We start from the raw sequence: 22,232 nt of genomic DNA on the forward strand, positions 1-22,232 counted from the left end.
CAGAGACCTATGCCCTTTCCTCCAAAGCCATCCAAGAAAAAGGATGATGAGGATTTTGAGCGCTTCGTTGAGATGATAATACCCGTCTTTGTGCAGATGCGGTTAACTGATATGCTCAAGATGTCTCCGTATGCCAAGTACATTAAAGATATCATGACTAATAAACGGAAGATACCAGATCTTGAGATCTCCACCATGCTCGCCAATTACACTTTTAAAGGTGGAACTCCTAAGAAACTTGGTGATCCCGGAGTGCCCACTATACCTTGCTCTATTAAAGGAAACTACGTAAGAACTGCCTTATGTGACCTTGGAGCCGGTGTTAGTGTTATGCCACTCTCTCTTTATCGTAGACTTGAGTTGGATAAGTTGACACCCACTGAAATTGCTGTGCAAATGGCCGACAAATCAACTGCTTTCCCTATCGACATTTGCGAGGATGTGACTGTTGTGGTTGCTAATACCACTATCTTAACAGACTTTGTTATCTTGGATATTCCCGAGGACGATGCCATGGCTATCATCCTCGGAAGACCCTTTTTAAACATTGCAGGGGCTGTTATAGATTGCAACAAAGGCAATGTCACTTTCCATGTCAACGGTAATGAGCACACCGTGCACTTTCCGAAGAAACGATATCCAGTACATTGCATCAATGCTATCGAAAAGACTTCATCGATTCTCATTGGGAGCTTTGAATGCCCTATTCCTCATGTCAAGATGAAGTATGATTTGCTTGTTGGGGAGATACATATCCCCATTGAGGTGACTTAGTGGCTATTCGAAAATTCTCCGTTCTCTCTTGCGATTCGAGAAGGTTTTGTCATAAGGACTTGATCAATCCCATTGAAGGATTTCTTTCGATGACCATGAGACGGATGAATCAAAGAGTCACATACCTCTGTTTGGAGTTTTCCTTTTCTATTTCTTAGAAGAAAAATGATGGAATTGGTGTAGCTTTTTCTGTTTTCTGTTTTAGCGTCCCGGAAAAAATACCTCGAAAATAAAAGTTCTCTGATGGTCCTGAAAATTTAGTATGATTTTTTCTAGAATTTTTGAAAAATTCTGGGCCTGAGAGCTGGCCTGGGGGCCTGACCAGTGGGCCTCAAGCCCTTGCTCCGCCACCACCCCCTGGTGGCGTGGTGCAAGCTTGTGGGGCCCATAGGCACCCCCTCCACTCATTCCAGCTCCCAGCCTCTTCTTCCACCTCCAAAAAAATTGTTTCGCAGCTAAAACCCGTGTTCTTTCTCATTTGGCTGTGATTTTCGATCTCCTTGCTCAAAGCACCATTCTCCGAACCGTTTTGGGGAAATTACTCCTTGGTAAGTGACTCCTCCATTGGTCCAATTAGTTTTTTCTCTAGTGCTTTATCCTTCGCGAATTCTTGCTACCTTGGTGACCCTGTTCTTGAGCTAGAAATGTTGATTTTAGCTGGTCCCAAGTAGTTTTAACGCGTGATACGGTCTCTAGGCGCTAGTAGGAGCAGTTGCTACAAGGTGTGGAGGGTCTTTATTCACTTTTCTCTTGAACTTCAAAAGTTTCAGCATAAGGAAATTATGTTCAGGAGGAAGTTTCATGGTGGTTCCTCAAGTAAGAAGGGTCCTTGTCTCTCCTTTCGGGAGCCCGAACCTTTTCAACTCAGGGACGCACCGGTACAACCATGTGAATGGCCTTCCGATGAGTTCATGATCGAAGCAGGTTTCAAGGATGAGTTTGATGCACTTGTCCGCAATGCTGGGTTAGAAGAATTCCTCTCAGATAAATGTGAACAATATGTTATGCTCACTACCTCTTTCGTGCGTAGATTTAAATTTTTAGCTGGTCATGAATCATCCATACTGTTTGATCTGTAAGATAAGTCCTATACCGTGGATCTGGAGGATTTCAATAGGATTTGCAAGATACCCGATTGGGGTAGTGTTAATGATCCTCCTAAGTCTTCGGTCAGAGACTTTGTCTCCAGTATAACTGTGGGAGAAACCAGAGATATCATGCAAGCCACCATAGGAAGCATCCATTTCCCTGCCTTGCACTACCTTGCCCTCTTCATAGGTAGGTGCACTAACGTCAAGGGTGCACATTATCACCTATGCACTTCCGACCTTAGGATCCTTAAGAGCGCAGTAACAGGTGATAGGAGCTTCAATATGGGAGCTATTATAGCAAGGAGGCTGAATAAAAATGCCACCGAGGGGGATTTCTTTGGTGGAGTTTATGCTACACGCTTAGCAAATTTTCTTGGAGTATCCATCCGTCCAGAAGACCCTCCTCTCCGTACAACCTACCTTGATCGTGTCGCTAAAACACGCTACCAGTTCCTTGAGAGAGATCATGGATCCCTCCTTTACCGCTTGATATTTAACCGGCAGCGTATTTTCCATATTACCCTTCCTGCTCCTGCTTTCTTTGACTTTCAGGTTAAACGTAGATACTATATAACCGTAGGAGAGGCAGAGGAGTATGAGAGGGAGGCGACTGCTGCTCGACTTCGTGAGGCAGCTATTCAGGCAGTGGCTGCAGCACTCCCGTATAACACCCATTATGACTTTGGGTTTCACCAGGATCATCCTTAGGAGTAGACCAAGTTAGGCCAACAGCCTAAGCTTGGGGGAGTACATGTTCTCACCGACTTCACATTCATGCTTATGCTTTCCCTTTGTTAGCCGGTGTTTACACTTTGCCACTGTATTATCCATGCTAGTTTGTTTTCGTTTTCTTGTTTTCTTGTTTTGTGTCCTTTTGAGAAAACCCAAAAAGATTTTTCTTTCTTCTTCTGCTTGTTGGGAGCTTTCTCGTGTAAATAGTTTTATTTTTCTTTGTGTCAAGGTAGAAGATATCGGTTACAATGTTTATTGGTTCTTGCATCCTTACCTGTTTAGCTTTCAAAGAGCCATATTATTTTGTCTTCTCCTTTTTGTTTGCCTGCAGATTCAGCTTAGTCCAATGTGCTTATTATTGTTCACGTCGTTCGATCCTACAAATGAAAGGCAACAATGATGATATATGATGAAGTGACTGAGACTGAAAAGCTGGTATGAACTCTATCTATTTTGTTTTTGTAAATATGACTAGCTTGTCGACCCAGATTTAGCTTTGTTGTGAGAGAACCATGTTTGCATTGACAACTTAGAGATCATAGTTTCGGATGCCATGCTTATTTAGTTGAGAGCTTATAATGGTTTGTCTTGATTGCCAACATAGATTTTGAGATGACTATGATGTAGTATGATAGGATGGTATTCTCCTTTGAATGTTTCAAGTGGCTTGACTTGGTGCATGTTCATGCATGTAGTTGAAAAAAAATCAACATAGCCTCTATGATGTTTGTATTCATGGTGATTTATATCCTGTTCATGCTTGCATTCAATGTTAGTCAAACTCGTCTCATCTTGATGACTGTTGTCGCTCTCTAGTTGGTCGCTTCCCAGTCTTTTGCTAGCCTTCACTTGTACTAAGCGGGAATACTGCTTGTGCATCCACATCCATAAACCCAAAAGTTTTTCCATGAGAGTCCACCATACCTACCTATTTGCGGTATCTACCTGCCGTTCCAAGTAAATTTGCATGTGCCATTCTCTAAACCTTCAAGAAATAAATCTGTTTTGCATGCCCGAACCACTCATGTGGTGAGACAGGGCTATTGGTATCTTCCATGCTAGGAGTGTTATCCTCGACATGTGTTTATTAACAGTCATTCACGAGAAAGGGGCCGGTATTTGGGATGCCCAGTTCCACGCTTAAATCGAAAACATAACTGTAAAACAAGACTCCCCCCGGATTGATGTTAGTATGGACGGTACCCGAGGATTCGACTAGCCGTGGAGTGTGATTGATTGGTAGTGGGGGAGTTAAAACTTTAGTTTTCTATTTGGGAACCGCCTATATCATGAGTAGCATGGAAGATATTGAGAACTCTTGGTCATTGCATTGACAATGAAAGCATGCCACCCAAAATTACTATCTATGTTTTCAAATCTTGAGCTCTGGCACCTCTGCAAATCAATGCTTCCCTCTGCGAAGGGCCTATCTATTTATTTTCCTGTCGAGTCATCCTCCTCTTATATAAGCATCAATTAGAGAGCACCTCTGTCATTTTTATGCTTTGCTTTTGATTGATATTGAGTATGACTATGAGTGGATCTTCGTTGCTATGAATTACAATGTTTAGTCAGCCCTTGATCTTTGAAAGTGCTCTGCATTTATGTTTTGCGGTCTCAGAAAGAGCTAGCGAGATACCACCTATTCATATTGCTTCATGCTTGTTTTGATTGAAGTGTTGGTATTTGAAACTCATTATTACTTGCTCGTTAGCTGATTATGCCATTGATATTAGTTGACCGTGAGACCTTTGTGTCATTTGCTTTTGTGGTTAACTTGTGATCTTGCTGAAATTCTGGTTATGAGTTAGACATAGTTGCAACAACAAGATCAAACTGAGTTGCTTGAGGACAAGCAAGGTTTTAAGCTTGGGGGAGTTGATACGTCTCCATCGTATCTACTTTTCCAAACTCTTTTGCCCTTGTTTTCGACTATAATTTGCATGATTTGAATGGAACTAACCTAGACCGACGTTGTTTTCAGCAGAATTGCCTTGGTATTTTTTTTGTGCAGAAATCAAAGTTCTCCAAACGTCCTGAAAATTTATGGGGAGCAGTTTTGGAAAATATCAAAAATATCTGCGCCAAGTTCCACCTCAGGGGTGGGCCACAAGCCCTTGCTCCGCCACCACCCCCTGGTGGCGTGGTGCAGGCTTGTGGGGCCCACACGGCCCTGCTGCCCCCAACTCCAGCTCTATAAATTGCCTTTCGTCCCAGAAAAAATAAAAAGAGAAGTTTTCGTCGCGTTTGCGATACGGAGGCGCCGCCACCACCTGTTCTTCATCTGGAGAGCAAATCTGGAGTCCGTCTTGGGCTCCGGAGAGGGGAAATCGTCGCCATCATCATCATCAACCTTCTTCCCTCTCCAATTACATGAAGCTCTTCGTCGTTCGTGAATAATCTATTCGTAGGCTTGCTGGGCGGTGATGAGTAGGATGAGATCTATCATGTAATCGAGTTAGTTTTGATGGGGATTGATCCCTATTATCCACTATGTTCTGAGATTTGATGTTGCTACTACTTTGCCATGCTTAATTCTTGTCACTAGGGCCCGAGTGCCATGATTTCAGATCCCAAATTATTATGTTGTCACCAATATATGTGTGTTTTAGATCCGATCTTGCAAGTTGTAGTTACCTACTATGTGTTATGATCCGGCAACCCCGGAGTGACAATAACCGAAACCACTCCCGGTGATGACCATAGTTCGAGGAGTTCATGTGTTCACCAAGTGCTAATGCGTTGGTCCGGTTCTTTATTAAAAGGAGAACCTTAATATCCCGTAGTTTCCTTTTGGACCCCGCTGCCACGGGAGGGATGGACAATAGATGTCATGCAAGTTGTTTTCCCTAAGCACGTATGACGACACACGGAATGCATGCCTACATCACATTGACGAACGGGAGCTAGCCACATATCTCTCCGTGTTATAACTGTTGCATGATGAATATCATCCAAACAAATCACCGACCCATTGCCTACGAGTTTGTCCTACTGCTGCTGCTGCTACTATTGTTGCTACTGTTGTTACTTGTCTTGCTCTGCTGCTGCTACTACTGTTGCTACTGCTGTTACTTGTCTTGCTCTGCTGCTGCTACTACTATTGTTACTGCTGTTACTTGTCTTGCTCTGCTGCTACTGTTGCTATTACTGTCGCTTGCTACTGTTGCTACTTGCTACTGCTGTCACTACTGCTGTTCCTTGCCACTGCTATTGCTCGTTACACTGCTACTACCCGCTACACTGTTGATTCGCCAGACCATTGATGGGAATTGACAACTTCCGTCAACGCGGCAACGGAAGCGCCATTGGTACAATCGTTAGGAATAGTCTGCCGTCAACAGATCGTTTCTGACACCGTTGTTATCATATTACTTTGATGTTACTACTGTGCTTGCACATACTAATCTTTCAGGTGCGGTTGAATCTAACAAATTCAGCTGCTAATACTCGAGAGTATACTCTCACCTCCTGATGTGCAAACCAACAAATAGGGTCGAATACTCTACCCTCGAAAACTGCTGCGAACCCACGCGCTGGTGGGCCGTCAACAACATTCTTCTAGGTTCATTACTCGGGATTGCTATCAGCATTCTTCTGGTGCCGTTGCAGGAGAAGGTTTGTTGTCATAAGCATTCGTCTAGCTAACGCCAGAGATTGCAGATCATGGCGCGGAACTGACCACTGTGATCGGATGCTCTGGAAGTAGTGCTTCAGCTTCCGGCTTGCCACGAAGATTCCGAAAACCAACTTCTGTCAGTGTGGATAACGCTGTTTGGAGAGGGTCAAGACTTAGCGGACAAAGTATATAGGCCTTTAGACCGGGTACTCCTTTCCTTCTTCCTTGCGCCCGACAACAACAGCCATACTTACTGCTCTAGAGTTAACAGCAATGTACAGGAGCATAGGCTCTTTGTCGGTAGGGGCGGCTAAAATGGGCGGCTCAGCCAATTGCTTCTTCAGGGTCTCAAAGGCTTCGTTGGCCGCGTCTGTCCACACAAAACGGTCTGTTTTCTTGAACAGTTGATAAAGAGGGATGGCATTCTCACCAAGGCGGCTTATGAAGCGACTTAGAGCTGCGATACGACCGGCCATATGCTGGACCTAGTTGATATTAGCCGGCTTGCCAAGGGAAGTAATCGCCTTAATCTTGTCCGGGTTAGCCTCAATGCCTCACTTTGACACCAAGAAACCCAATAACTTCCCTGCAGGGACACCAAAGACGCACTTGGTCGGGTTAAGCTTCATCTGATACACACGCAAATTGTCAAACGTCTCCTTGAGATCCTCCAGAAGTGACTCCTTCTTATGGGATTTCACCACTATGTCATCAACATAGGCATGAATGTTGCACCCAATCGAATTGTGCAGACAATTCTGGATACAACGCTGATAAGTCGCCCTTGCACTCTTAATCCCAAATGGCATGGAGACATAGCAGAAAGCACCAAAAGGGGTTATGAAGACCGTCTTCTCTTAATCCTCCCGAGCCATCTTGATCTGGTGATAACTTGAGTATGCATCCAAATAATACAGACGCTCGCAACCCGCCGTAGAGTCAATAATTTGATCGATACGAGGTAGAGCGAAAGGGTCCTTCGGGCAGGCCTTGTTAAGGTCAGTGTAGTCCATGCACATGCGAAAAGTCCCATTCTTCTTGAGGACCAAGACTGGATTGGCCAGCCACTCTGGATGAAAAACTTCCACAATGAATCCAGCAGCCAAGAGTCGGGCTACCTCTTCCCTGATTGCCTTACGCCTCTCCTCATTGAAACAACAGAGGTACTGCCGAACCGCCTTCATCTTGGGATCTATATTAAGGTGGTGCTCAGTGAACTCTCTCGGTACACCTGGCATGTCAGAAGGTTTCCATGCAAAAATGTCCCGATTCTCACGGATGAATTCGATGAGTGTGCTTTCCTATTTGGGATCCAGACCCGTCCCAATAGTGAATTTCTTGGAAGAGTCGCCAGGCGTGAAATCAACCTGCTTGGTGTCATCTATAGGTTTAAACTTGAGGGGCAGCTCTGAATCGATTGTGGGCTTCTTGAGTGGAGTCATGTCTGCCGGGTCAACATTGGCCTGATGAAACTTGAGTTCCTCAGCAGCGCTGGCCGACTCAGCATAAGCAGCATCTCCTTCTTCGCACTCCTGAGCTATCTTCCGATCTCCACTTATCGTGATTGTTCCTCTAGGTCCTAGCATCTTGAGCTTAAGGTAGACATAACACGAACGTGCCATGAAGCGGGCGTAAGCCGCCGACCAAAAAGCACATGATAAGGGCTCTTGATCTTGACCACCCGAACGTGAGAGACTCGCACCTGTAGTGAGATTCGGTGCCAAAAGCCACATTGAGTTTAATCCGTCCAACAGGATATGTCGACTTACCCGAGACGATGCTGTGGAAGACCGTGGAGGAAGGCATCAAGTCGCCTTAAGAGAGTGTCATAGTATAAGATGTTGATACTACCGCCACCGTCCATGAGGACTTTGGAGAGGGTATAGCCCCCAACCTGTGGTGCCACAACTAATGCCAAGTCGCTAGGGTTATCAACCCGGGGTGGGTGGTCCTCCCTACTCCAGGTAACATGCTGCTCAGACCAGTTGACATACCTGGGAAGCGTCGGCTCAGCTACGCTGAGGCTCTCTGCTTGACCTTCTTGTCCCTCTTGCAAGCATTAGTCGTAAACACGTGATACTGCCCGTTATTCAACTGCTTGGGATTATTTTGGAAGTTTCTGTTGTCGTTCTGCTGCTGAGAGCCGCCCGGGTTAAGTTGCTGCTGAAAGCTGCCCTAAGCATTATATTGCTGGTTACCCTGGACCAGGTATCGCCCAGTGTTGGAGTGTGACCCGCCCTGTGGACCAGGGTTGGGAAAGATGCCAAACGGATTCCCGTGTGAGCCGCCCGAACCAAATTGATCTGGGTGTCCACCACTACTCCCTCCTTGGTTGTTCTTGAGTGCCTCGGCACGAAACTCGTGCATCACAAAACAGTTATCCCAAGAATGAGTGCATGGACCTTCCCCTGTGCTATGTTGTGGGCAGGGGCCCTTGAGCATCTCCTGATAGTTACGTGGTCTTTTGCCACTGAATCCCCAATGCCCACTTTTCATCTGACGCTGATTCCCGGTCCCGGTGTTAGTATTGGCGATGAAATCAGTGACACCTTCCTGCTGCCTTTTCTTCCCTTGGCTCCCAGGGTTATTGTTGTTACGTCCCTGGGCCTGAGAATGGCCTCTGGATGACTCTCCCTTCCTGGAGTCACTGACTTTGTCATCGTCCTCTCTGGGATCTTTGGTGCCATCTGACTCGGCATATCTAGTTAGGGTGTCCATCAACTCGCCCATATCCTGCACTTTCCGCTTGAGTCGCCCAAGTTTCAACACCAAGGGCTGGAAGTAACAGTTTTTCTCCAAAATCAGCATAGCCTGAGCCGCCGTGATACCATCCGATGAATGTATTATCCCTGCAACCCGCCGTGTCCAATGTTGGGCCGACTCATCTGAGCGCTGGACACAGTGCTATAAGTCGACAATAGTCATTGGATGCTTGCAAGTTCCTCTGAAGTTCTTGACAAAACGTTCCTTCAACTCGGCCCACGTATTGATGGAGTTGGGCGGCAAATTCTTCAGCCAAGTGCGTGGCGTACCTTCGAGCATCATTGTAAAGTACTTGGCACACACCGCATTGCTAACATCGAGCATGTCCATCGCGAGCTCATAACTCTCAACCCATGCTCCTGGCTCAAGGTCAGGCGTGTAGTTGGGAACCTTGCACGGATCCTTAAAGTCCTTGGGCATACGCTCATTGCGGAGGGCGGGTGATAAACAGGGAATCCCTATGTTCCTGCCTCCTGACTCGCCTTGCGCCGGGGAAGGCGGCACATAAGCCTGATAGCCTTGACCCACCTCCGTTGCCGCCTTCGCCAGACGGGCGGCTCGTGTTGCATCCACAAGGTCTTGGGTATGTGTGCCTAGCAATCCAGGTGGGTTGGTCCATGGATGTCGACGCTGCTCACCGCTGGACACCGCGGGCGAGTCGTTACGGCGACTCCTGGTATGACTTGCGTGAGGCGTAGAGTGCAACCGATCACGATTATACGAGTACTACGCCTGTTGGAGCACCACCGTTTTCAACATCTCGATGGCGTTCCTTGCTTCCACCTTAGCTACAAAGTTTCCGTGAATGGGAAGAGACTCTAAGTTGCGGATCGCGTCCAACACATTGTTGACGGGGTTACAGAAGTGACCCTGCGGTGTTTAGAAGCGGGGTGGTTGTGCCGACATCGGCCGAGGCAACTGTGGATTGGGTGGCGGCTGAGCTGGCTCAACCTGCTGAGTGACTCGCCATGGCGGGTTGGGTTCCATCCCACGGGTATGTGTGCTGTCAAAGAGTCGGGTAGGGTTTAGATCAGTCGGCAAACGATTATGATGTCTCCTTTGGTGAACCGCATCCGAAGTGCGTTGTTGGCGTTCAAGCCGCCATCCCTGAACCCTTAGTCGTTCTATCTCCGCGGCGATCTGGGCCTGCTGGCTCGCCATCCGAGTGGCGTCAACTACGATCTCACACTGGATCTTGGTCATCTCCTCCCTCAGCTTTGCCAATTCGGTGTTAACCTCTTCTTGGTTCTCCGCGGTCACGGCGACCGCCTTGAGTTTAGCCATCTCTGCCACTAGATCTGCCATGGCCTGAGCCGGAGTCTTCCCTGACCCGCTGGCTCCATTGTTATCAGCCGCGGTCGGCCGAGCCGCCGCTGCTCATGCCATGTGGATGGCGACCTGACGATGAGGTTCTTGGAAATCCTTGGGAATCGCCGCCTCGGGCAAACCCCCAAGTCGCCCTTCATGGAGGGGGTAGATTGAATCTGTATCGCTCATGGATGACTCGTCATCCGAGTTGACAGGGGTGTTCTCCTCAATCACCGGCTCATCCAGTAGATTGAACCCCTGTGGAAAACCAACAAAAGCGTGGCGCGGCCTGACCTGATGTTTGGCGGGTTTGGGCGAACTGAGCCGGCTCGACGATGTCGGTGCAGATGTCCGGCTCAGGTACAGGAACTACAAACTTTTCAATGAAGACCTGGATCTTGCCGAAGGGGACCCGGTAACCATATTCGATTGAATCAACGTCACGACCCCACTGAGAGTTGTCGATGTAGTACTTCCCGCATCGGCTTTTAGTCATGAGGCCGACCGCGTAGATCCCAAACCCTAGAAGGGCTCCCTTTCAGAACTCAACTCCACCGTGCGGCCGCCCCACGGTGGGTGCCAACTGTCGTAGTTTTGTCACGACACATGTCCTCATGAAAATACTTAGATATGGAGCCATCGCACCTTGGTGGTGACTCAAAGGGGTTAAGCGGAATCGAGATTCGGGTTTACCCAGGTTCAGCCCCTCCGATGGAGGTAAAAGCCTACGTCCTGCTTTGTGTATATTGATGGTGGAATCGATTACAAGGGTGCGAAACTCACCCGACCTAGCTCTTGATGGATTGTAACTAAAATCTATCAACCCTAGAGACTCGTCTTATATACACGTCGAGGCCCTAGGTTTACAAGAGTCCAAATTATATCACAAGTTGTGACCTGACATATCTCTAAGCCGTCGTGCCTCTCAAGAAAGGAATTCTCGCGGCGAGCCTTTCTCTTCTTGGGCCCTGAGTCACCATGTGGGCTCTTGGGCTTAGCCGACTCTTCGTTGGAGATCACTGCATGCCATCCATAATCCGGGTCTAAGCCCATCTTCGGGCCACAAGTGTTGAGTCGCCATGAGCCTTACTCGGCCCAATAGGGCGGGTTAGGCAACGGATAATATCCCCAACACCTCCCCTGGATATATATCACTTTGGGACCAATTTAATTTAAGGTAAATTGCCATTTCTAATAACAAGCTCTCAAACAAATATAAGTGAAGAACGAGAGCACAAGTTTCTTTAAAAACATTAACTCTCAAAATAATATAAGTGAAGCAAGACAGGATTTCTTCAAAGTTTCTACTAATTACCAAAATAATCTAAGTGAAGCATGAGAGCATATTTATTCCAAATAACAAAATCACCATGCTCAAAAAGATATAGGTGAAGTACTAGAGCAATTTAATCAAACTACTCTCAAAAGATATAAGTGAAGATCAATGCGTAGTCAAACAATTAAGTAGCTATGTGAGTACTGTCTCTTAATAAAGATTTTCAGATCTGATATTTTATTTCAAACAACAAATAAAACAAAATACACTCCAATAATAGCACATATCATGTTGACAAATAAAAATTTAGGCCCAACATAGGCTAACTGATAGTTGTTTGATGAAGAGAGATGGGATGTGTAGCATCCACAAGCTTAGATGATTGAGACTTCTTGAAATATTTACTTGGCGTGCCATGGGAATCCACAAGCTTGAGCTTTTTTATCTCGTTCAATCCTCTCATATCCCGGTTTCACTTAACTCTCAAAAACTTCATCTACACAAAGCTTGAAAAGAACTCGTGAGATAGGTTAGTACACATAAAGGTGAATCAACACTTCATGTACTGCTAAGAAAAGTCACATAATAATTTTCAAACATTATCTACTTTTACTATCATTTCCACAATTTATATCTACCAATATAACCATGGAAACTATAGGATAAGTAGATAAAGAAACTATGACAACAATCTGTCGAAACAGAACAGTCTGTAGCAATCTATATAAAATTTGTACTTATGTATCTCCAAAAATTCTGAAAATTTAGGATGTGATAATTTTTTTTAAAGTATTGTGTAAAAGTTTCATAAAATTTCCACGTTCCAGCAAAATATGATAATTCAAAAACTATGGCAAAAGTTTATGTTTTTGTACAACACACATCACACATGCAATTCAAGCATTCTAGAGGCTATTATTAGAACTTATTATTTAAAAACAACATTATAAATGGCATCTAACAGAGAACAACAAATTAAAATTATTTTCCAAGCAAAACACATATCATGTGTTGAATAAAAATATAACTCTAAGTAAGATATACCGATAATATTGAAGATGAAAGTGGGGATGCCTACCGGGGCATCCCCATGCTTAGACGCCTGGGTCTTACTTCGATATTACCTTGGGGCGCCTTGGACATACCCAAGCTTAGGTTCTTGTTGCTCCTTATTCTTCTCATATTGGCATCTCACCAAAACATGAAAACTTCGATCACTCAAAACTTAACGGAACTTCGTGAGATGGGTTAGTATGATAAATATAGATCATTCTCTTGGGTACCGTCAAAGACAAGATTCATAATTTTTCTCACATAGTAGCTACTGTATTCAATCATTACTATAATTTATATCACTAAATATATGCTATGGAAACACTAAAACAAGCAAACTATGCATGAAAAACAGAATCTGTCAAAAATAGAACAATCTGTGAATATCAGCATGCAATCCATACTTCCATGACTCTAGAAATTCAGATAAATCAGGAAAACGTAGATAATTTGTGTACCAAATGTGTGTAAAAATTTCAGAATTTTTTTATGCTCCAGTAAAATCATAGAAATTCTGCACTGGTCGTAAAAGTTTCTGTTTTTGCACAGATTCAAACAAGCAAGTATCCACACTATCCCAAAGGCTTTACTTGGCACTTTATTAAAATAAAAGCTATAAACATGATTAATACAGTACCTTAATCATGTGAAAACTCAAAAGCAGAAAGTAAAGTGTTGGGTTGTCTCCCAGCAAGCGGTTTTCTTTAATGCCTTTTAGCTAGGCATGATGATTTCAATGATGCCCACATAAAAAGTAGTGAATTGAAACACATTGGGGGCATCATGAAGCATATGAAAAGCACATTTAAGTCTAACCCACTTCCTATGCATAGGGGTTTTGTGAGCAAGTAATTTATGAGAGCAAGAATCAACTAGCATAGGAAGCTAAACAAGCATGACTTTGAAGCTTTGAACACATAGGGAGGAAACTTGATATTATTGTAATTCCTACAAGCATATGTTCCTAACTCATAATAATTTTCAGTAGCATCATGAAGGAATTCAACAATATAACTATCACATAAAGTATTCTTTTCATGATGCACAAGCATAGAAAATTTATTACTCTCCCCATAAGAAAATTTCTCATTCATAGTAGTGGGAGCAAACTCAACAAAATAGTTATCATGAGATACTTGATTGATATTATCCATGTGAAAATTAAAATCATGATGGAAATTTTTATGATTATCCTTATTCTTTATAGCATAAATGTCATCAAAATTATCATCGTAGATAGGATTCATGGTTTCATCATAATAAATTTTCTCATCAAAACTTGGGGGACAAAAAATAGCATATTCATCAAACATAGCATCCCCAAGCTTATGACTTTGCATATCATTAGCATCATGGATATTTATATAATTCATACAAACAATATTACTATCATGCTCATCATTCAAGGAATTCACATTAAGCATTTTCATAAATTCTTCCTCTAGCAATTGAGCATAATTTTCCTTTCCATCATTTTCACGAAAGACATTATAGAGATGAACAATATGAGACCACCTCAATTCCATTTTTCAGTTTTCTTTTTATAAACCAAACTAGTGATAATACAAGAAACTAAAAGATTCAATTGCAAGATCTAAAGATATACCTTCAAGCACTCACCTCCTCGGCAACGGCGCTAGAAAAGAGCTTGATGTCTCCTACATAACTTGTTCTTGTAGACTCATGTTGGGCCTCCAAGCGCAGAGTTTTGTAGAATAGTAGCAAATTTCCCTCAAGTGGATGACCTAAGGTTTATCAATTTGTGGGAGGCATAGGATGAAGATGGCCTTTCTCAAATAACCTTGCAACCAAATAATAAAAAGTCTCTTGTGTCCTCAACACATCAAATACAATGGTAAATTGTATAGGTGCACTAGTTCGGCAAAGATATGGTGATACAAGTGTAGTAATGATGGTAGATATTGATTTTTGTAATATGAACAATAAAAAACAGCAAGGTAGCAAGTAACAAAAGTGAACATAAATGGTATTGCAATGCTTGAAAATGAGGCCGAGGGTTTGTACTTTCGCTAGTGCAATCTCTCAACAATGCTAATATAATTGGATCACATAACAATCCCTCAATGTGTGATAAAGAATCACTCCAAAGTTCCTATCTAGCGGAGAACACAAGAAGAAATTGTTTGTAGGGTACGAGACCACCTCAAAGCTATTCTTTCCGATTAATCTTTCTAGGAGTTCGTACCAGAATAACAAGTTATCCTTTCCGATCGATCTATTCAATAGTTCGTACTAAAATAACACCATTGATACATATAATTCAATCCTAATGCCACCTAGATACTCCAATGTCACCTCAAGTGTCCGTGGGCTAATTATGCGACATGCATCAAACAATTTCAGATTCTTCATATTCAATGCAACACAAAGAACTTCAAGGAGCACCCCAAGATTTCTATCAGAGAACATAGCATGAAAACGTGGATCAACCTGTATGTATAGATTACCCCAATGTCACATCGGGAATCCGCGACTTGAGTACCAAAACATATATCAAGTGAATCACTTGAATACCCCAATGTCACTACGGGTATCCGCATGCAATACATACATCATGTGCTCTCAAACCTGAATATTAATCTAACATAATGAGATCTTAAAGTGAAAGATTCAATTCATCACAACAATAGCATGGGACAAACACCATATGATCCAATTATATTTACAAGGCCCGTGATATATCAAGATCATGACATCTCAAGAACACGAGAGAGAGAGAGAGAGAGAGAGAGAGATTAAACACATAGATACTCTTCCAAACCCTCGTCCCCAAGGGTGGACTACTCCCTCCTCATCATGGCTTCCGCCGGGATGATGAAGATGGCCACCAGAGATGATCTCCCCCACCGACAGGGTGCCGGAACGGGCTCCCAATTGTTTTTTGTGGCTACAGAGGCTTGTTGCGGCGGAACTTCTCCAATAGGGTTATTTCTAGAGGTTTCAATATTATAGTATTTTTGGGCGTTGGAATCACGCCAAGATAGGTCACGAGTGTCCCACTAGGTACCCTGGTGCAAAGTGGGCACCACGAGGCCCCCTCTGGTGGTTCTTTGCTCCAGTATTTCTCTTTTCTTCCAAAAAATTGTCAAAAAGTTTCGTCCAATTCCGAGAACTTCTATTTCTGCACAAAAAACAACACCACGGTAGTTCTGCTCAAAACAACATCAGTCCAGGTTAGTTATATATAAATCATATAAAATGCAAAAAACATATAAAAATATTGTAAACATAGGCAAACATGGCATAAATACTTCATAAATGATCGATAACTTGGATACGTATCACACAACAACTTGTAGCTGCTACATACTCGACCTGGTGGACGAGAGAGAAACAAAATTTTGTTTCTTTGAAGACCAACTTACCAGAGAGCGACCAAGGAATTGGCAACCTCCAAAAATTGACTTCCCCTCCACACGGTCTCCTGCCCAATCCGAGTCTGGATATCCTATGAGATCAAATGAACCACCTTTGGGGTACCATAAGCCAAAGTTTGGGGGTATAAGCCAAATATCGAAAGATTCTCTTGAGTGCCACTAAGTGACTTTCTTTTGGTGCGGATTGAAATCATACACAAATTACCACACTCAACATAATATACGGTCTAGATACACAAAGGTAAAGCAAAGACCCAGCCATAGAGCAATATACCTTTTGATCCACAGCTTTACCATTGGTATCAATGTCAAGTTGGCATTTGAGTGGCATGGGAGTGTTTTCCTTGGTCGGTTTGAGTTCATCCATCTTGAACCTCTTGATCATGTCTTGAGTATATTTTTCTTGGTTGATGAAGGTTCCTTGACTTCGTTGCTTGACTTCGAATCCAAGGAGTAACTTCAACTCTCCCATCATAGACATATCAAACTCTTTGGTCATTAGTGCGACAAACTCTTCATTAAAAGCTTTGTTGCGAGAAGCAAAGAAGATATCATCAACATATAGTTGGCATATGAACAAGTTCCCTTTGACCTTCTTCGTGAAAAGAGTGGGATCAATTTTCCCAATTTCAAACCCATGATCTTGCAACAACTCAGTAAGGTGCTCATACCACGCACGTGGGGCTTGTTTAAGGCCATAGAGTGCCTTATCGAGAACGTATACATGATTAGGGAACTTGGGATCCTCGAACCCCGCGGTTGCTTGACATATACCAACTCCTTAAGAGGACCATTAAGAAATGCATTCTTCACATCCATTTGATATAGTTTGAAATTACGATGAGATTCGTATGCAAGCAACATGCGAATAGATTCAAGGCGAGCGACGGGAGCAAATGTTTCATCGTAGTCGCGACCCTCGACTTGGGAGTAGCCTTGTGCTACCAATCTTGCCTTGTTGCGGATGACGACACCATTCGCATCTTGCTTGTTCTTAAAGATCCATTTGGTTCCAATGACATTGTGGTTTTCCTTTGGTCTTGGTATCAAACTCCACACTTTGTTGTGCTCGAAGTTGTTGAGTTCATCATGCATAGCTTCAAGACACTCCATGTGATTGAGCGCTTCTTGTACCTTTAGGGGTTCAATGCAAGAAGCAAATGCATGATGTGCACAAACGTTTGTTAATTGACGACGAGTGGTTACCCCTTTCTTCAAGATACCGTAGACATTATCCAAAATATGTTGTTTAAGTTTAACCTTGGCAACAATCTTGGCGGTTCTTCTTTCTAGAATATCCTCCATGGAAAGTTGAGGAGCAACATTCTTGTGGCCTTGAACGTCATCGTGACCTTGCTCTTGATCTTGAGCTTGGTATTGATATTGAGCTTGCTCGGTGGTCTGAGCTTGACTTGTACATCACTTGGTGAATCACCATCATGAGGTTGATCTTGTCCTTGCTCTTAATCACAAGGTTGAGGGCCTTCACTTTTTTCTTTGGAAGCATGTGGGTCTCGCATCGATGATGGTTCCACTTCCGTGGAATATTGTCCTTCTCCTTTCACCCACAAGGGGTTCATCAATGGGTAGAAAGTGTCCCACACCCATTATTCTTATGGTTTGGGGAGAAATTTCATCACCTACATCACAAAGACCACTTTGCTCCACTTGGAAGACATTATTTTCATCGAAATCCATGTTACACGTCTATAGAGTGAGTCCATTGGACTTGTTGAGGACACGGTAAGCGTGGGTGTTTGTAGCATAACCAACAAATATGCCCTCTTGAGATCTAGGTTCAAATTTAGACAAACAAGCACCATTTTGAGAATGAAACACTTACAACCAAACACCCAAAAGTACTTGAGGTTGGGCTTGTTACCGGTAAGAATTTCATAAGGAGTCTTGTTCAAGCCTTTGCGATGGTAGAGGCGATTAGATGCGTGACATGCGGTGCTGATGATTTGGCCCAAACGTTGTAGGGATATTTGAACTCCGCCATCATGGCCCTTGCCGCGTCCATCAACATTTGGTTCTTCCTTTCTGCAACACCATTTTGTCGAGGGGTATATGGTGCGGAGTATTGGTGCTTGATCCCTTCATCACTAAGAAACTCATACCAAGTGTAGTTCTTGAACTAGGTGCCACTGTCACTTCTAATCATCAATATCTTTGCCTCATGTTGACGTTGAGGTTCATTGGAAAAGTCGACTATGGCTTGTTGATTCTCACTCTTCCTCTTGAAGAAGTATACCCAAGTATATCTTGAATTATTATCCACTATCACCAAGCAATACTTTCTTGCCCCAAGATTATCAAAATATGGAGGACCAAAGAGATTCATGTGAAGGAGCTCCAAGATCCTCTTTGATTAAATGGTAGTCGTGGGATGGTGAGTCGTCTCATGTAGCTTTCCTTCAATACAAGCACCGCAAGCACGATATTTGGCAAAACTCACATTTGTTAGTCCAAGAATGTGATCCCTTTCAGGAGACTTTGCAAAGATCTCATATTGACATGGGCTAGCTGGCGATGCCAAAGCCATCCCACATCAACTTTAGCCATTAAGAAAGTTGCAGTCTTAGTGGGTCCCCCCAAGAATTTAAGCACATAAAGACCATTCTCCAAATGCCCAACAAAGGCTACTTTAAGAGTCATGTTCTACAAAAGGGCCACGGTGTCAACACCAAAGAAAGTACAAAATCCCATGAGTACAAGTTGATGAACGGAAAGTAAATTGTATGCAAGGGTCTCAACAAGCATGACATTATCAATGGAAAGTTCCGGAGAGATTACCACCTTGCCAAGACCCAATACATTTGAAATCGCATCATCACCAAAGGAGACTTGAGTGGCCACATATGGGTAATGATGAACGTCCACCGCCAAGTCCTTCCTTCCGGTCATACGATTTGTTGCTCCGCTATCAAGAAACCATGACACTCCACTGGAATCAAGCTCCTTGTTTTATGCCTTTCCATAGGCACTTGTCAATGTGGTAATCGTTGGGGGAGTCAACAGGGGCACCTTGCTTGGAGAAGAGGATGCAATGGCCACGTGACCATTGCCATTACTCCACCACTTGCATCATTATCATCATCCTAATCGGAGAGGTACTCCTCTTGAGCCACCAACACCTTTTGAGGCATATTCTTGGAGAAGTTGGTCTTGTTGGAGAAGGACTTGGATTTATCTTTACGAATGAGCTTGTCATCATTGTATTCTTTCTTCTCATAAGGACAATCTACCACAAAGTGACTTACATTGCCACAATTGTGGCAAGCCCTCACACACTGCTTGCCCTTGGACCCTCTTGAGTTATTCTTGGAGAAGTTGTGCCTTGAGTTTCTCTTGTTACCCCCAAAATTGCCTTGACGCAAGAGCCATGTGCTCGTGGTAAGCATATTTGGTGTCTTCGGGAAAACCTTCCTCTTCTTCTTCTTATTCTTCCTCCGAAACAGCCTTGGCCTTCAAAGCTAGGTTAGTAGAACATTTTATTGACCGTTGGACACGAGCTAGAGTGTCGGTGGCAGTCTTGTTCAATATGTTCATGGCAATGAATTCATCCAACACATCTCTAGAGGTCAAAGATTGAAAATCCGGTCTTTGGCGGATGACGAAGGACATGGCCTTGTTGAATGGCATGATGGCCTCGAGAAACTTCCGCTTGATCCAATTGTCATCCACATCCTTGCTTACATGATTTTGAAGAGCAACGAAAAGAGTTTTCACTCTCTGGTAGAGTTCACGAGGGCCCACGTCATCAATTGTCACAAATTCATCGGTCTCATCAAGAACCACCTCAAAGTTGGAACGTTGAATACTCGATATTCTCTTCCACATGGAAATAATTTGTTACCAACAATCCTTAGCATGAGTGAAAGGACGCAAGTGAGCAAGATCTTCAATGGGGATAGCCTCTTGAAGAATGAACAAGGTTGAGTGATTGAGTTGATTGTCGGCCTCTTCTCTTCGAGTGAGGTTGCTTGGATCATGAGGATAGTACCCTTCCTCAATGATTCTCCAAAGTTGTTTTGAGTTATGATTCAAATGGGACTTGATAAGAAAAAACCAATTAGCAAAATCATTCTTAACAAGTTTAGGAGGAGGACCAAGGTTAATAATATACAGTGGGTGAAACTGTCCTCCATAGACCACGGTAGGAGGAACCGAGGCATAGGTATGTGTCCCGCACGTTCCTTGAGGCGACTTGTTCTTATCACGACAAGCCCTCTCCTTATCGGAGTTGGCATCCGAGTCTAAAGTAGTGGGGTTAACCACTTGCAACAGATCGGTAAAGAGTTTGAGCCCGCCAAGGAAATCTTTAAACATGGATTTGACCTCGGTCACCATAGAGGATTTAAGTGAGGAAATTTCATCATTTAAATCCTCTAGGGAGACCATGCTCACACCAATGGCCTAGGGTAAATCCACAAATTGATCACTGTCGTTAACCATACTCTTTGGGTGGTTAAACCATTAACAAAGAGACGTAGCTCTGATGCCAATTGAAAGGACCGATATGGTTGACTAGAGTGGGGTGAATAGGCAACAACCAATTTTTAATTTTTATTGAACAAATCAAGTTTAGTAACAAGTAGGTTGTCTAGATATGCAACTAGGTGAGCAACTGAAGACCCACAACTATAGGGGATCAATCATAGTCCTTTCGATAAGTAAGAGTGTCGAACCCAATGAGGAGCAGAAGGAAATGATAAGCAGTTTTCAGCAAGGTATTCTCTACAAGTGATATAAGTAACGATGATAGATTGTTTTGTAGCAAGATAATTCATAACAAGTGACAAGTAACAAGAGTAGAAAACGTGCAACAAGACAGCCCAATCCTTTTTATAGCAAAGTACATGCATGAGAGTACTCTTATATAAAGCAAGCGCTTTCGAGGACACATGGGAATTTCTATCTAGTCATGTTCATCATGTTGAGTTGATTCGCGATCGCTACCTTCATGATTAGATATGTGGGTGGACCAATTCTAAGGTGTTTTTCTTACTTGAACTAACAATCTATTATGATTACCCCCTATCGCAAGCATCCGCAACTATGAAAGAAGAATTAAGATAAATCTAACCATATCATGAAACATGTGGATCCAAATCAGCCCCTTATGAAGCAACGGTTTAAGATTCTATCACTCTCGCAACCCATCATATATTTGTTACTCCACAATGAATTCCCTTATGCCCATAACATGGTGAAGTGTCATGTAGTCGACATTCACATGACACCACTAAGAGAAGTAACAACATCCATATCATCAAAATATCGAACGAATACTAACTTTATAAGATTAATTATAACAAGACTTCTCTCATGTCCTCAGGAACAATAAATACTACTCCGACATCATCAACATGTTAAATATCAGAGATGTAATAATAATAATTAAGGATCTAAATAAAATATCTTCCACCAAGTTATCCAACAAGCATCAACTACAAGATGTAATCAACACACCTAGTAACCTACACGTACCAATCTGAGGTTTTGAGACAAAGATTGGATACAAGAGATGAACTAGGGCTGGAGATGAGATGGTGTTGGTAATGATGTCGATGAAGATTGATCCTCCCACGAACGAGGAAGAATTGGTGATCATGATTGTCGGTGAATACTCACAACATATGCCATAGGTAGGCTAAAGTCGGTGAGAACCGAAGGGACAAAGGTGGGCGCTGGGAACGAGGTTGGTACACGCATGGGACGCACGATGTACCCAGGTTCAGGGCTCTCCGTAGAGATAATACCCCTAATCTTGCTTGTGTGTTTGATGTATGGGAACAGAGTACAATGTTGCTCCTGGAGCTGTGTTGGGAGGAGGAAGAGGGGAGCAGCCGGCTCGTCTCTACCTCGCTCTCTGTTGGTTGGTGGGAGTGTAGTGTTGAATGGCTGGTAAGTGATCGGCCCCTCTGAATGGGGGCGGCCGGGGGGTTTTATAGACGAACCCGCCGGCCTACAATATGGATAAAGGGTACAAGCGTGGGACCCGGCTGGCCGCTTTGCCGGCTGGCCAGGGGTCCACGAGGGTCTTGTCTTGTCGATGAGGGGCCCGCCGGCTGCATGGTCTCGTTTACCTGAGGGACCCGTCGGCTCGCCAATGGGGCTCCTGCATAAGGTTGACGCTAAGCACGCGTTGTACGTCAAGCGTCACCCCGCGAGATTCTTCCTGGGCAGGCTGTACGGCCGCCTCCACTGTTCCC

Source organism: Hordeum vulgare, chromosome 2H (assembly GCF_904849725.1).
Source record: "Hordeum vulgare subsp. vulgare chromosome 2H, MorexV3_pseudomolecules_assembly, whole genome shotgun sequence".
NCBI lineage: Eukaryota > Viridiplantae > Streptophyta > Magnoliopsida > Poales > Poaceae > Hordeum > Hordeum vulgare.